We start from the raw sequence: 13,918 nt of genomic DNA, 5'->3' as shown, positions 1-13,918 counted from the left end.
TTAAGAAGAAGTGCACTGAAAGGGTATACATCCTTCTGTACCCATACTTCTATGGCCAATTTGATTTTTATTATGATGTGATATTGTAATTAACATTATGCTAAAACTAAAATCAACTGCATTATGGTTTCATCCACAACATTCAAGTATCTTATTGCTAAAATATTCCAAAATGAATCCAGTAAACATTTGCTATTTCCAATAGCCTGAGAGATGGATCCAGCCCTTTTTAGCAATTACAACTAAACTAGGCTCAGAACAGCTGTGTTAAAACCTCACAAACCAAAGCCAGTCATCCAAAAATCTAAAATGCTAACGTTTTCTATCCAAGATAGAAAAACAAGCATCCAAAGTAAAGAAAACCCCACTATTAATCAAGTAACCAATCAACATTCACTTTGTTATTCAAGCTAATAGTTCTTTAAAGTTTGAAGTTTCTGCCTTTGTTATTTATTGGTGGTTCCTAGAGTCACAGTTTCAATGTCAAATGGGAGAGTCCTACTGACTCTTTTGTCCAGAAGTAACTTTGGGCAGCTGATTATATTTTTCTTAAAAAATGGTAACATTTGCGCTAATGCACAATGCTTCTACATAGTCACATCCATCCTGTGCTGTGCATACACTCCTATTTGTCTCTTGTCTAGTTACATTTCTCCTTCAACTATGAGTGTTAATGTCTGCCCACAGAAATAAATTGGAGTGCTGGAGCTGGATTGAGAATCATTCTGGTGTATTCCATTTCTTTGATTGCTCAGACAGTACCTCTCAAGGCCAGCTTTTCACTCATGAGTCACCAATGTGGAATGACATATCTGGGGGATGCTGCAAGCACTTGACTCCTATCAGCCATCTCCTCCATCAGAACTGATCATCAACATTGGAGTCTATGTGCAATGCTGTGAGTTTCATGTCGTGGTTACATGTATATCCTCAAAGTGATTGGAAGTACATTTACAGAACTGGTGCCTATAATCTTGGGCTCCAAAGTTACCATCCACATCATACCATTGTACTGTGTTGCTTCCAGGGTTCTTTATTAGTTCTTGTATATGTTCTAGTGGGTAGGATGCCACCATACATGGTTTAAAATGTAGTCTTTCACTATATTAAGAACTGAGTCATCCAATTGACTGGATAAACAAAGCACATCTACAAGTAAGGTCATTTCTGGAAACCTATCCTACTGGATATGTGAGACTTTTTTTGTAAAGTACCCCAGTTTCTCATTCTGTTTTCATACACCGCCAAGACTGGTGATCCCTCCTTCTCAGATTAAATCCTCTGCAGTGTTAGTTCCATGCTCTAGGACTTCTAGAAGTCATCTATTGGTTTACTAGTCTCCTGCTCAGTGGTGTCCACTTCTTATAAGAGAGACACCAACTGTTTATCCTGAAGCTTCCCTTTAAATCACTAAAATGCTATATCAGGACATCCTTTGTGATGTTCTCTTTTTGATCTCTGGAACAATGAGTTAATCCTGTCTAAGTTTGGTCCATTTTTGAGAATCTTGATGAGAGATGTATAGACTCAATTCCCAGAAAAGTAATAATCCATACCCTGCTCCTGTGTCTCCTGCAAAAGCAGCTCAGGTGCAGTTCTAGAGTCCCCTTTACCAGCTTACATGGCTGGTAGCTGTGCTTTCAGGTTCTTCATTTCCCAGCCCTCACCGAGCCATTCACCACCTGAAGTAGCTCTTTTGAGGGAGAAATGGACTCTGAAGAAAGCCAACATTCTTTGATAGGTTATGCCTGAACTGCCTTCAGCATGACTTTTGCTCCTTCCAGATTGGTTGTGTAGCGTTGGCAATGAGAAAAAAAATTAAAAAAAAAAAAAAGTTCTATTTGGCTGCATATGGTACCTCTCAGCCTGTGGTTGATGGTACGAATGCCTAGGGGGCAAAGGGCCAGGTCAAGTGATCAATTTATAACAAAGAAGAAGTCAGTGAACCAGGCTGACTAGTTGGTAAACCTAATTTCTAACTTCCAACTCCAAACTCTATGTTCACTTAGTAGTTATTTAATTTTCCTCTCTTCATCTATTTTCTAATTACTCCAGTTGGTTTTGAGAAAAAAAAACAACAACAACACTTTTTCTGGTTAAATTATATACAACTTCTAAGGAAGAATTTAAGAAAGTTGAGCTAGGGGAATTAACACTGAAATGATTTTTATAAGCTTCAACAACATTATTACTCAGGAATAAAGTAATAATTTTAAAAGCTTTGAATGTTTTATGAGAAGAAAATGAGTTAGATACAGAAGGACGAATCCAAGAGTTGTCGTTTGGCATTGCGTTCCCCACAGCTCATATGTTGCCTAGAGTGGTGACCTATAACTGTGAAGGTTACAAGAAAAAGGCATGGCATGATGTAGAAGATTGAGATGTAAAGGGTATTAGCCCGGGGGATGTGTGGGCTGCATACACTCCAGTTAGGTCACATGAAAAGAGAGAGATTTAAGTTTCTTCTTCCATGGGGTTGGGCCCGTGTGGGACCTTTGGTTTCTTCTGACTCTGTTACTTGGGTTTCTAGGACTGCCTGTTGAAAGAGAAAGCAAATGTGGAACAGACAGCAAGCAACATATGCCTTGTGGCTAGGCATTTTGTATGCTGTTCCTGGTGCTGCTATCACAAACTCTAACCTTTCTGCCCATCTGGGACTCTGGACTCACCCACCTCTTTCTGTCTCAGTGAACTTCATCCTGGCCCACTGTCCTCCTGGACTGCAGAACATGCCCAGCTTTTTCTGATCTAGACCCTTTCTCTCCCTGGCTTATTCTAAATAAAACCCCAGTACAACTTACCACTTTGTTCTTTTTTCTTCAATGATCATAGGCATGAGGGAGAATGTAGCTAAATGACTCTGCTAACCTTTTTTGACTGTTTACTGTGTGCCAGGCACTGTTCTAAATGCTTTACTCATATCAACTTGTTTAATTCTTTGACTATGTGAAGTCCATATAATTATCCCTATGCAGTAATTTGCCCAAGGTAACACAGATATTAGGGGACAGAGCCAAGATCCAGATAGTTTGGCTCCCAAAGATTGAACTCTTAACCATTGAAACATAAAACATAGGCCTCTGTAAATAAACACCCAGGTGGTAAAATAGGAGATCCAGACCAGCCAGTGAAATCATTCAATATTTATCATATTTGTATTCTGTGCCAGGCTCCTATGCCTGCAATGACAGATCCTAAGTTATACCAGGTAACAGTTTTACATTCTCTGAGTTCCCAATCTACTGAACAATAAAATAAAGGACACTGTGATCATGGCTAGAAGGAAATGCAGTCTGATTTACTAAGAGAGCACAAGGGAGAAAGTGAGCAGTCCAAGGGTGGAAGATCAGGGAATGCTTCATGGTTGAGCCAGAGTTTGATCTGGATCCAAGAATTGTATTTGGGTATTAAGAGGGAAGACAGAAGGCAGCAGTTCCAGGAAGGGGACTAACAGAGAGTCTCAAGGGCATGCTGTATACAGAGGCAGTACAAAACCTAGGATAAGAACTCTAATAGGACCAGAGCATAGAGATGAGAGGGCAAGGCCAGAATCTAGAAGACCTCATATTCCAGGTCAGTGTTTGCATAAAGACTAAAGGGTGACATATATCAGAGGTCTTGAGCATGCTTCAGGAGGATTGATGGGGCAGTAGAGTATGACATCAATTGGAGCTAGGAGCAACTAGATAGGAGGTAATACAGTCTCTTAGTTAGAAAGGTCATAAGGCAAGTACTAGGCAAGGTGGGGAGATGAGCTTGAGAGGTAGAGATAAAGGTCCTGCTGAGTTGGATGAGACGTGAAGAAGAGTGAATTGTTGGAGCTGGTGAGAGTCAGAGTGCCCAGGCCTTTGCCCAAGGGTAAAAAGCTTTTCCTTTCACCTGGTTTCTTAGTACATTTCACCCAACAGACATGAAGTATAAGGCCTCTACCTCTACTACTCTGTGACCCTCAACAGAGGAAGAATAAAGTGGGTCTTGACTGAGATGGCATGTGATCAAATCCCTCTTGGTATCTATGAAATTCATACTGACAAGTGCATTGAGCACTTATGGAAAATTTGTAAGGCTTCACTTAGAAATTGCATTAATTCTTATAGCCACAGTTCTTAAAAAGAGTCAGGAGAACTCCCAAAGTAGCCCAGAGAGCCATAGCTTATACAATGATGTGTTGAGTTGTTTACTTAGATCTTTATTTTGTTCTGGGATCTCAGGAAGGGAAACAGATGAAGTACTGTTTTGAGAAGGGCTTTGAGAACAGGTGTGATCTGAGCAGCAATGCTGGGTTTGGATATAGGATGGGGGATAATGGAAACGCACCACACATAAGCTATCCCAACTCAGGCCCAGTTTTTGTGGAATCCTGGAGTTGAAATAGGTGAAAATCTGTAGGGATAAGATACCTTGAATATCTTTGGGGGACTTTCGGGATTCTGGCTTTTTTCTCTGAGCACTTCTTAACGGAAATGTCACTAACCTTAAAAAAAACAAGGTATGGAGATTATTTTGCTTTGTTAGTGGTCTTAGGAGAATAGCAGATATTTTGGACCTTGTTTTGGCAAATGATTTCATGTTCTCCCTTCAAAGAGAAGAATAGGACCTAGTGTGATGGATACATGGGGATTGCCACTGACTGAGATTTAATACTCTTTCATTAGCACTGGCCCAAAAGAGACCAACTGCCCTTAAAATTCCTTTTCTGGTGTTTCCCTTCTTTTGGTCCCAGAAGAGTGAGATAATGAGACAGAACTAGATGGCTTAGATCTACCTATCTCTTCTTTCTAGAATACCAAATGCTTCCTTCCTGTCACTTTGTCACATGCCAATCGATATGCACAGAGTCTGTTGTTTGCTCAACTATCACTCCTCTTATTCAGCTGAAAGCCAAGTGTCCCTACCATTGGTCCCTACCAATGAAACTTCATAAAAGAGGCTGATATGACTGCCTAAAACCCGAAGTGTTATTTAGTTTCATCAATCCTAAGAGATCTCCTTTATCTTCTTTAGGGGTTGTTGGACTGTGGTTGTATTAAGTTGTTATCTCTCAGTTTATCTGTGTGAGTCAGGTAATGGCCGATATTGTATTAATCCTGATTTCCACAACTGATACCTGATCTTATGAGCAGATGTCAATCATTTTAGAGGTAGGGGCATAAACAAAACTTGGCAGTGACATAGCAGAATCTTTCACTCAAGGGCTAGAATCAAGATTCTCTGAGCATTGAATTTATCAGGATGTGGCATGGGTAAGAGATGGTTGTAGAGGTCAATGAAGCAAGGTCTCCATATCTAGAATACCAGACCTGGTTATAAGTTAGCCACACCTCAGTAAACCCAGAAATACTTCCTCCTTGACTAATTACTAGAAAACAACTTATTCCCAGTATGTATGAGGTTTACCTTTTGCTCTTTGCTCTGTGTGAATATTCAACTCAGCCAATGAGGAATTTGGAAGAAACATTTTCATGCATAATTGAAATATTTTCACATGGATCGATAAGATAGAAATGTAACTCTTTAGAGTGTCTAAATCTATAGCAATTCAGAGAAGTCATTTTGTATGATTTATACTGGAATTTATCCAACACTGTCACAGGTCCCAAAGATAAGCATCCTGGGGCCTATGATGGCTGCATAATAAATCAAGCTGAGTATAATAGGAGAGGTCAAACATCAAAAAGCAAACCCCTTATCTACCACCAAATCTTTTTAAAAAAACTGAATCCCTAGAAAGAGGTCACACTGTTACCTTTGCTATGTTGGGATTCAGGCTTATTCACCAGTAATTGCACCCAGGAGAGATTTCTTAGCCTCTACTTGAAAAGCAGGGCCAGGAGGGGAAATAACTTCAGGTGGGAGGTTTTTCATGGTCCATCAAATCTCATACACAGGTTTCTTATTCTAAAATAGAAAAAGCTGGTCAGGATGGCTTTGTTTTACTCTCTTGGCTCACTTTTTTAAAGACTTATTTGGTTTTATATTTGACAAACAATTATCAAGAAACAGCTGTTTGCTTGGCAGAGTGCTAAGCATATTTGCCTAGTTTTTCCACTAAATAACTTATTATGAGGAAAAAGATATTCAGATCTTAATTTCAAAGATTAGGAAGCTGGATTTCAGAAATCCACAGTGCATCACCCAAGGTCACATGGTGAGGAAATGGCATCACAAGGATCTGAACATGGTTTTCTCTTAGCCTAGGATTCTTCAGATGGCAAAATGCCATCTCTTTAATTTTATATCTACATTATAAAAATTTTTATATCAACAATGTTGATGTCTTTATCTTCTTATGTATAAAACTGTACTTTTTATTTTCAACTTTTGAGAACCTAGAAGCAGAAAACATGCCCCTTGTTTAGTGGAAGAATGTTAAGTGCATTTGAGGTGCAGATCTCGGTTTAATGAAATATTATCTGATAATTTCCTATTAGATCAATAAAATTACACAGGAAAGCTATCTTAAGTGGAATTTAACGAGCACAAAATTTATTCTAATATATTCTTTTTGATCCCTAATATATCAACACAGGTGAAATCCCAGAGTAACTGTATAACACTTTCAGTTGACTCATCTATAATAAGAAGGTAGGTATTTTAATTTTTATTGTTTTACCCTTATAACCCATGTCTCTGCAGTTGGTTAGTTTAATTCAAGGCAAGTCTCAGACCAAAACTGAGGCAATTACTATCCCATCATGAGAGGTAATTAATAGATTATTCATTCAAATTACTGAAGATTTTGATTCCAGCATTTTCACCTGGTAGATCTTTAGGATGCCAGACTGCATACTCTGTAGGTAAGTAGCTTAACACACTATCTGTTCATTTTTCCTATAATTCCTAGTCTGGACTTTCTGTGCTATGAAACTGTCAAGTTTCTATTTTGCATCTTTCTATTCAAGGAATTCTCATCTTGTATTTCTAACTCTTTCCCTCTCTGAGGGCTCCCTCCCTGGTCTCACTGACCCACAGACCACTTTTGCCAGAGGGGAAAAGTGACATTCTCCTCTTTTCAGTCAAGTATGTAATGGATATCATCAATCCTTAGAGTCTCCTCACTCATGAAAAGTGGAAAATCAGAGACAATGATCTCTTTCTGTGAAAGTAATCACTTGGAATGGCAGAGAACCCCAGAAATCTCCAAATTCAGATGTCTTCCTGGCTGGAGGACATCTGCTCTTCCTAATGGCATCTTTGGAAAAGAAGATTCTCTCAGCTGCTCCTCCTGGTAGCAATTTCTAGCCCTGTTCTTTTTGCTGCCTGAAGAATTTGCTTCAAGCTCCATGGGTTATAGGAAAAGTTGTATTGTGTTTAGTTCTACCTTCTGATTTTTTTTCTTAATACAGAGCCCATTAGTGGTATCTGTGAGACCTTGCAACTAATTTATGGATCAGTTTTTAGAAAGTTTCTTTTTAAAGTTCCAAAGAATTTCACCAGGAAGTAAATGGGGACATCTCAGTAGCACATATTTAGTTCATCCTTTCTGCCCTTTCTGCCATGTTGCAAGGGAGAGCTGAGTCTCATCGATTCCCTGGCTAGGATTAATATTCATTTACTCATGTATCAAACACTAAGTATTTACTTAGTACTAGTATTTACTTTGTACTAGTCACAGTTTCAAGCAGATTTCAAGTCAAGTTTCAATACAGGATGTAACCAAAGAGAAAAATTCCTGCCTCCATCAAACTTATTTTCAATTTGGAAAGAGATAATAAAACACATATATAATATATGTAAGATAGTAGATGATAAATCAGGGGAGAATATTCTGGATTGTGTGTAGGGTGCCATGTTCTTCAACCCTTCCTCATCCTCAGTGTCTTTAGACAGTGTCTGAATTCAGATTACTGGATAATTCAGTCAGATAATGTACCTTGACTTTACTGCCTATCTAATATCCTTACTCCCTTGTCCTTTACTAACAGAATTCTGATTTTCTCTGTGCAATATCATACTAATATTCCCAGACTCCTTTGCAGCTACAGAAGGCAATGCAACTCAGTTCTAGTCATGAGATACAAGCAAATGATCTTGAGATGGCTGTCTCAGAGACTTTAGAGAAGACTCTCTATTTCCTCTCTGTTTGTCCTGCCCAGAATGTGGGCACAATTTCTGGAGTTGCAGCAGTCACCTTGCAATCAGGAGGCAATATCATGCCAGAGATGGCAGAGCAGGAAAATGAAACTCAAGCAGCTATATCAGCCTGGACTACCTTCTTCTCTCATAACCAACGCATTGCGTAAGCCCTGCGGTGGGGTGGGGTGTCCATTCACATTGCAGCCTCTGCATATGGGACACACTGGACCAAATTCTAAAGGCTGAAATATGTATGAGATTCTCGGGAATTGTGTAATACTGCAGCACTGTGTGTGTGTCTAATAATTCTGTGGTTTGTTCACAGTAGTATTACATGCAGCCAAACACAACCTTAAACCCTGGTTCACTAGAGGATTAATGGTGGCTACATTTCCTTTTCTAAACTTTTCTGTCAGGATACAGAGGCACATACTCAAGTTGAGTCCTAGGACGATGCAAATATCTTACATGGCAGTTATGTAAAGTGGGCTGTAATAGTCACTCTGTTAGGATGATTCATCTGTCAAGTTAATTTTCTTGCCAACCCAACAGCTTCTCAGAACCCAACTTGTTCAGAAGGGAGAATTAAAGAAAGGATGAGGTTGAAAGCATTAGATGTTAAGTCAAACAATGAGAATTCTATCTTACATGATACAGGTTCAAGGGGTGGCTGTTCTTCAACCCCATATCCAAGTGCTCACACATCTGTCAAGACAATCCTCTGGAATTCAGAATCTGTGTTCATTGTCATTGAACATATTCAGCCTTATCTGTCTTGTTCAAGCCATTGCATTTCCCTTGTTCTTGGTCTCCTTGGCTTCATTTAAGTTTCCTCTAAGTAAGTCTCCATATTACCACAGACTTGACTTCCTCAAAATTGCATTTTCTATCACTTTTTTTCTTTATAACTTCCTTCGATAAATGCTGCCACCTGAACAAAGTCCAGATGCCTTAACTTGGCATGCTAGGTTCCTTATGTTATGGCAGCAGTTGACTTTCCAGCTCCAATTCCTGCCACTCACCACACCTTGACAATTTCTGAATACATGGTGTCATTTATAATTTCGTGCCTTTCTTTTTCATGGGTTTTCTTTCTGTAAGAATGTTCCTCTTCTCTTAACTTTCTGTGTTCCCCTTGCTCTTCTGACAAAGCTAAGAGAATAAAACTGTCTCTGAAATTTTTCCTGATTTATGCAGTTGGTTATTCCTTACCCTGCATTCTTCTTATTTATTTATTTATATATTTTTTAAGGATTTTATTTATTTATTCATGAGAGACACACATAGAGAGAGAGAGGCCGAGACACAGGCAGAGGGAGAAGCAGGCTCCATGCAGGAAGCCTGATGTGGGACTTGATCCGGGGTCCCAGGATCACACCCTGAGCCAAAGGCAGATGCTCAACCACTGAGCCTTCCAGGTGCTCTGCTTCTTCCTTTTTAAAAAGATTTATTTATTTATTTATTTTAGAGAGAGAATGTGGTGGGGAGGAGCAGAGGGAGAGAGAGTCTTATGCAGACTCTACACTGAGTGCAGAAGCCTACTCAGGGCTCAATCTTATGGCCCAGAGATCACAACCTGAGCCACAACCTGGAGTCAAACACTCAACTGACTGTACCCCAAAATATCCCTACCCTGCATTATTCTTTACACATCACTTGGTACAACTTCTAGCAACACTTATGTCACCCCATTACAATGATCAACTATCATTTGTTTATATCTGTCTCTCTTTCCATATTATGTGTTCTCAAGGGTTCGTGCCCTTATCTTATTAATCTTTATATCTCAGTTTTTAGTATAAGTGCTTGCCAAACATGAGTTTTCTAAACATGAGCTTAAATTTTTTTTTTAAAGATTTAATTTATTTGTTCATGAGAAACACAAAGAGGAGGGAGAGAGGCAGAGGGAGAAGCAGGCTCCTTGCAGGGAGCCTGACTTGGGACTCGATCCCAGGACTCCAGGATCACGCCCTGGGCTGAAGATGGCGTTAAACTGCTGAGCCACCTGGGCTGCCCTTAACATTTTTTTAAATTTAGAATTTAATCTAAGTAATTGTCTCCATCGTAAGTGACCTGGTTAAATCAGAGATGAAGATGAAGTAACCAAAAATGCCAAATGCAGAGCTTCTGAATTATTTGGAATCAGAGTCAAAGCCTTGAATTATGTTGAAAATGACTAATCTGAGGCCATTAGTAAAATAGAGAACGAGCTGCATTCAGTATATCAGTGCACAGCATAACTATCAATAATATGGGTGGATATATCTTCATATACCTAAAAGGAGGAAATATATCGTAGTGTATTTTGTTACTAACCAAAGCAATAATATTTTATGAGATTATACTATACAGCTATACTTAATTTTCAGTTGGCTGGGATAAGAACTCATCTAATTTGATTAGATGGCAGTGGTATAAACAATACATATTGATATCAAGGGAGCCTATTGTGTTTAATGCTGATGGATGCTAACAACAGCAATTCACACGTGGCTCCAATAGCAGTGACTAGTAACATTGCTTTTAGGTGCAAGCCTATTAATAAATAAAGCTCATTATAACATTGTTGTGCCCAAGATTGCGAATCCGAGAAACCATCAAGGAGCTGACACTGATGCAAACGCACAAGGGTTTATTTGCAAGCTCGAGCTTGGGTCCAAGTATACCCGACACAGTCGAGCAGGGACTTGGACCCCGAAATGGGTTACAGCTGGGTTTTTTATAGGCTGATCTAGGGGATTTTCAGAAGGGGTGGAGGAATTTCTCAAGTTCTGTTTACATTCTGATATGGGGTTTCAAGGGCATTGAGCTCTGTTTTCATTCTAATATGGGGCTTTCTACCACGGGTGTGGGCTCTGTTGTCTTTCTGATATGGGATTCCCTGCCGAGGACATTCTGCAGTTTTTCCTGAAGAGTTCAGCTCCTATTCACAGGGGCCTAAGATGGCTGTACTTGTGCTAATGCTAAACTTGAGGTGGAATGGCCTTAATTTTTCTCTGCCTCCACAAACATGTCATCCAGTGGGCATATCTTTCCACATTGGAAAAAAAAAAAAAAGCTAAATGCTTATATGTGATGTTCAAATGCTTGAACTAGGAGACAGATGTGTAACTACTATGCTCTGTATTGGAAATCTTTAGGTTGCTATGAGAAAGTCGAACCAGAAGGGCACTGCCTGACCAAAATTTTACACTTAGTAGTGGCATTTATATCCTTTCCCTCTCTGTCTCTGTCTTTGTCTCTGTCTTTGTCTCACCTTCTCTCTCCCAAATGGACATTTTGTTTGGGCCCATTGTATTTGAATGGGTCGTTATATTGTCCGTACTTTAAAATACATCCATATAAGCTGTATAGTACATATGTGTGTGAGAGAATGAACTTCGCACCAAAGTAATTATTTAACACCTGATATGACTCATTCAGATCCCCATTCCAAGTAGTTCATGAGCTTTTTAAAGATCCTAATCAGGAGTCTGCATTTCAAAGAAGGCTCAAACTGACACTTGAATATCACCATCTAAATCTGCACTAGCCTCTTGCTCTTTAGTGGGGTTCAGAGACCAGTAACAGGTATTACCTACAAGCTTGTTAGAATGTAGAATCGCAGGCCCTCAACCCAGACATAATGAATCAGAGTCTACATTTTAACATAACTCCCAATGGATTCTGTGAGCATTTGAGAATCACTGCACTAGGCAATTTTTAATTAGCATATGAGATTTTAAGAAATAGTTTTTGCATTGGTGAAATGAGTAATGACCAAACACATGGTATTTTAGAAATATTGCATAGGTACCTCTGTTCTTGTGGGAATATGGGGAGTCCCACTAGCTTTTTGGGTGGCACTCCAAAATGAATCTAGGACTCATTTGGTCTTGTGCCTCCCCACTTAATAGAAGATTCTGGCATCTGCTCTGACTGCAAGGTTAGCTGGCCCTGCTGTCAACATATTGTTACATTTACCTTGGATTAAAACTTTCATGAAAGGTGCTTGTCATTGTCTACAAGGACAGAGAATGAGGATGTCATATGAATGCTTTTGTACTTGCCTGTTTGTATGTGTTTGTTGGTTTGGAAACCTCCTGGGGGTTTGCTGGATATAATCTGAAACTGGCCCTTGTAAACACAGAGCAAGGAGAGACAAAGAAAGAGGCAGGCCACTCCAGATTAGGTAGATGGCAGATTTAAAACTCAAGGGCACTATGAGGCTTGTTTTAGGCAGCCCCAAGACCAGTAGATCTCTTAACTCACTGGCCAAATCTTAAAGCTTTATATAGAGGCCTTATCTGGGTTTAATTACACCCAGATGGTCTCAATACCATATCACCATCTCAGGGCTGTGTCCTTGGGGGCAGCTTCTGCTTTTTAATGCAAGCAGAAGTAAAAAACAAAAACACGAACAAAAAACAAAAAGCAAGCAGAATGCACATTCCAAGGACAGGGAGGGAGGAGCCTCTGATTGCCAGGGCCAGCTCAAAGGTCAACTGGTGGTCATGTGCTCTCAGTGATCTTCCACAACAGAGTGTGTAAGTTTGTTTGTCTGAGACTTCTTACATTATAATGTTACAACATGCCACCTGGTAGGGAGCACACTTAAAAGCCTAACAACCCTGCCATTTTGATATTGGCACCTACTGTCTCTTCATTTTGCTTGAAATCCTCCTAATTCTCAGTATAATGAATCTTTTTATTTTTTGAAAACTGTAGCTTTTTGTATTGTTATAACCCTAGATCTTATTTAAACCTTTTCTTTTAACTGAGGATCTCTGACACCACATCAGCAGAAGGGAGGGTGTTACCTCATTATTGTCTGGTGGCTATAAAAACCCAGGTTCCTTAGTCTTTGTTGACATTTAGATAGGAATCCTATTACTGCTTGGCCCAGTGGGAGTTCCAATACCCCATATGGTTTCTATTGCCAGTGCACTAGTGGTAGTCTCATTCCTACTGGGTGATTATGAAAGTCTTGTCTCTCCACTGGCCTCTTCTGACTCCACCTGAGCAGGAAGTGGGTAGAGGCACCTCATTATTGTGTGTGTGGGAGGAGGTGGGAGGGTGGAAGTGTAGGTTTCCCACTTGGTCTCCACTGTGGATAAACGCCAGTGATTGTTGACTCCAGACTCCTAACAAGTTCACTATAAAAAACTGATTTTAAATAAGAAAATTGAATTCTCCAAATGAGAGGAAACATCTGAAATCTTTGAGAAATCAAATCTAGTGGAAAATGGAAAGGGAAATATTCCTTATGATTTTGTTCTGGAAGCTGCCTTTTCTGCCAGTCCTTACTTAATATGTTTATTTTGCATTCCCCCATCTCCTCTATTATATGCTTTGTTTATGTGTGTGCTTCTGCATTGAAGACCAAGCAACGGTATCTTTAGAGGGGAAGTTGTAGTGGCTTCACAGAAACATTTTGATCTCTCTGAAAGAAATTGCTTTTGCAGTGCTGTATTTGCACACTGTTTCTCTCCCTGCATTCCAGTTAAGATACAACTCTATACGGGTGAGTACATCTCTGGAAATATTCTCTGCTACCAATTTCCCCAGGCCAGAAATCTCCGTTGTAGAAAGCTCATGGTACATTATTCTTAAAGAAAATAATAATTTTTATAAGAAAGTTCAGGTCTTGACCACATATTGTCAACACGTCTAAATTTTTTTAAAAATATCAACTTATTCTATTTTCCTTTTGCTTAATGTCAATAAAGTGCATAGATTGATACTGTTTATGGAAATTGCATATCTGGGCTATGGAGGGAGAGATTTTCTGACCAAAGCTCTTCCTTATCTCATGTGCAGTTCTCACAGTGCAGAATCAAATTCAAGAGGCAGCAAAGGAGAT

At 39.5% G+C, this 13,918-nt stretch overlaps 1 pseudogene; it reads right to left on the bottom strand.

The window, feature by feature from the left end:
* Positions 1 to 370: 370 nt before the first annotated feature.
* LOC140600787 (cytokine receptor-like factor 3 pseudogene) lies at positions 371 to 2,698 on the bottom strand (annotated as a pseudogene).
* Positions 2,699 to 13,918: the final 11,220 nt, after the last annotated feature.

Source organism: Canis lupus, chromosome 12 (assembly GCF_048164855.1).
Source record: "Canis lupus baileyi chromosome 12, mCanLup2.hap1, whole genome shotgun sequence".
Lineage (NCBI taxonomy): Eukaryota > Metazoa > Chordata > Mammalia > Carnivora > Canidae > Canis > Canis lupus.
The sequence above is the reverse complement of the archived record's forward strand: the minus strand, read 5'-3'. Positions and strand labels throughout refer to the sequence as shown.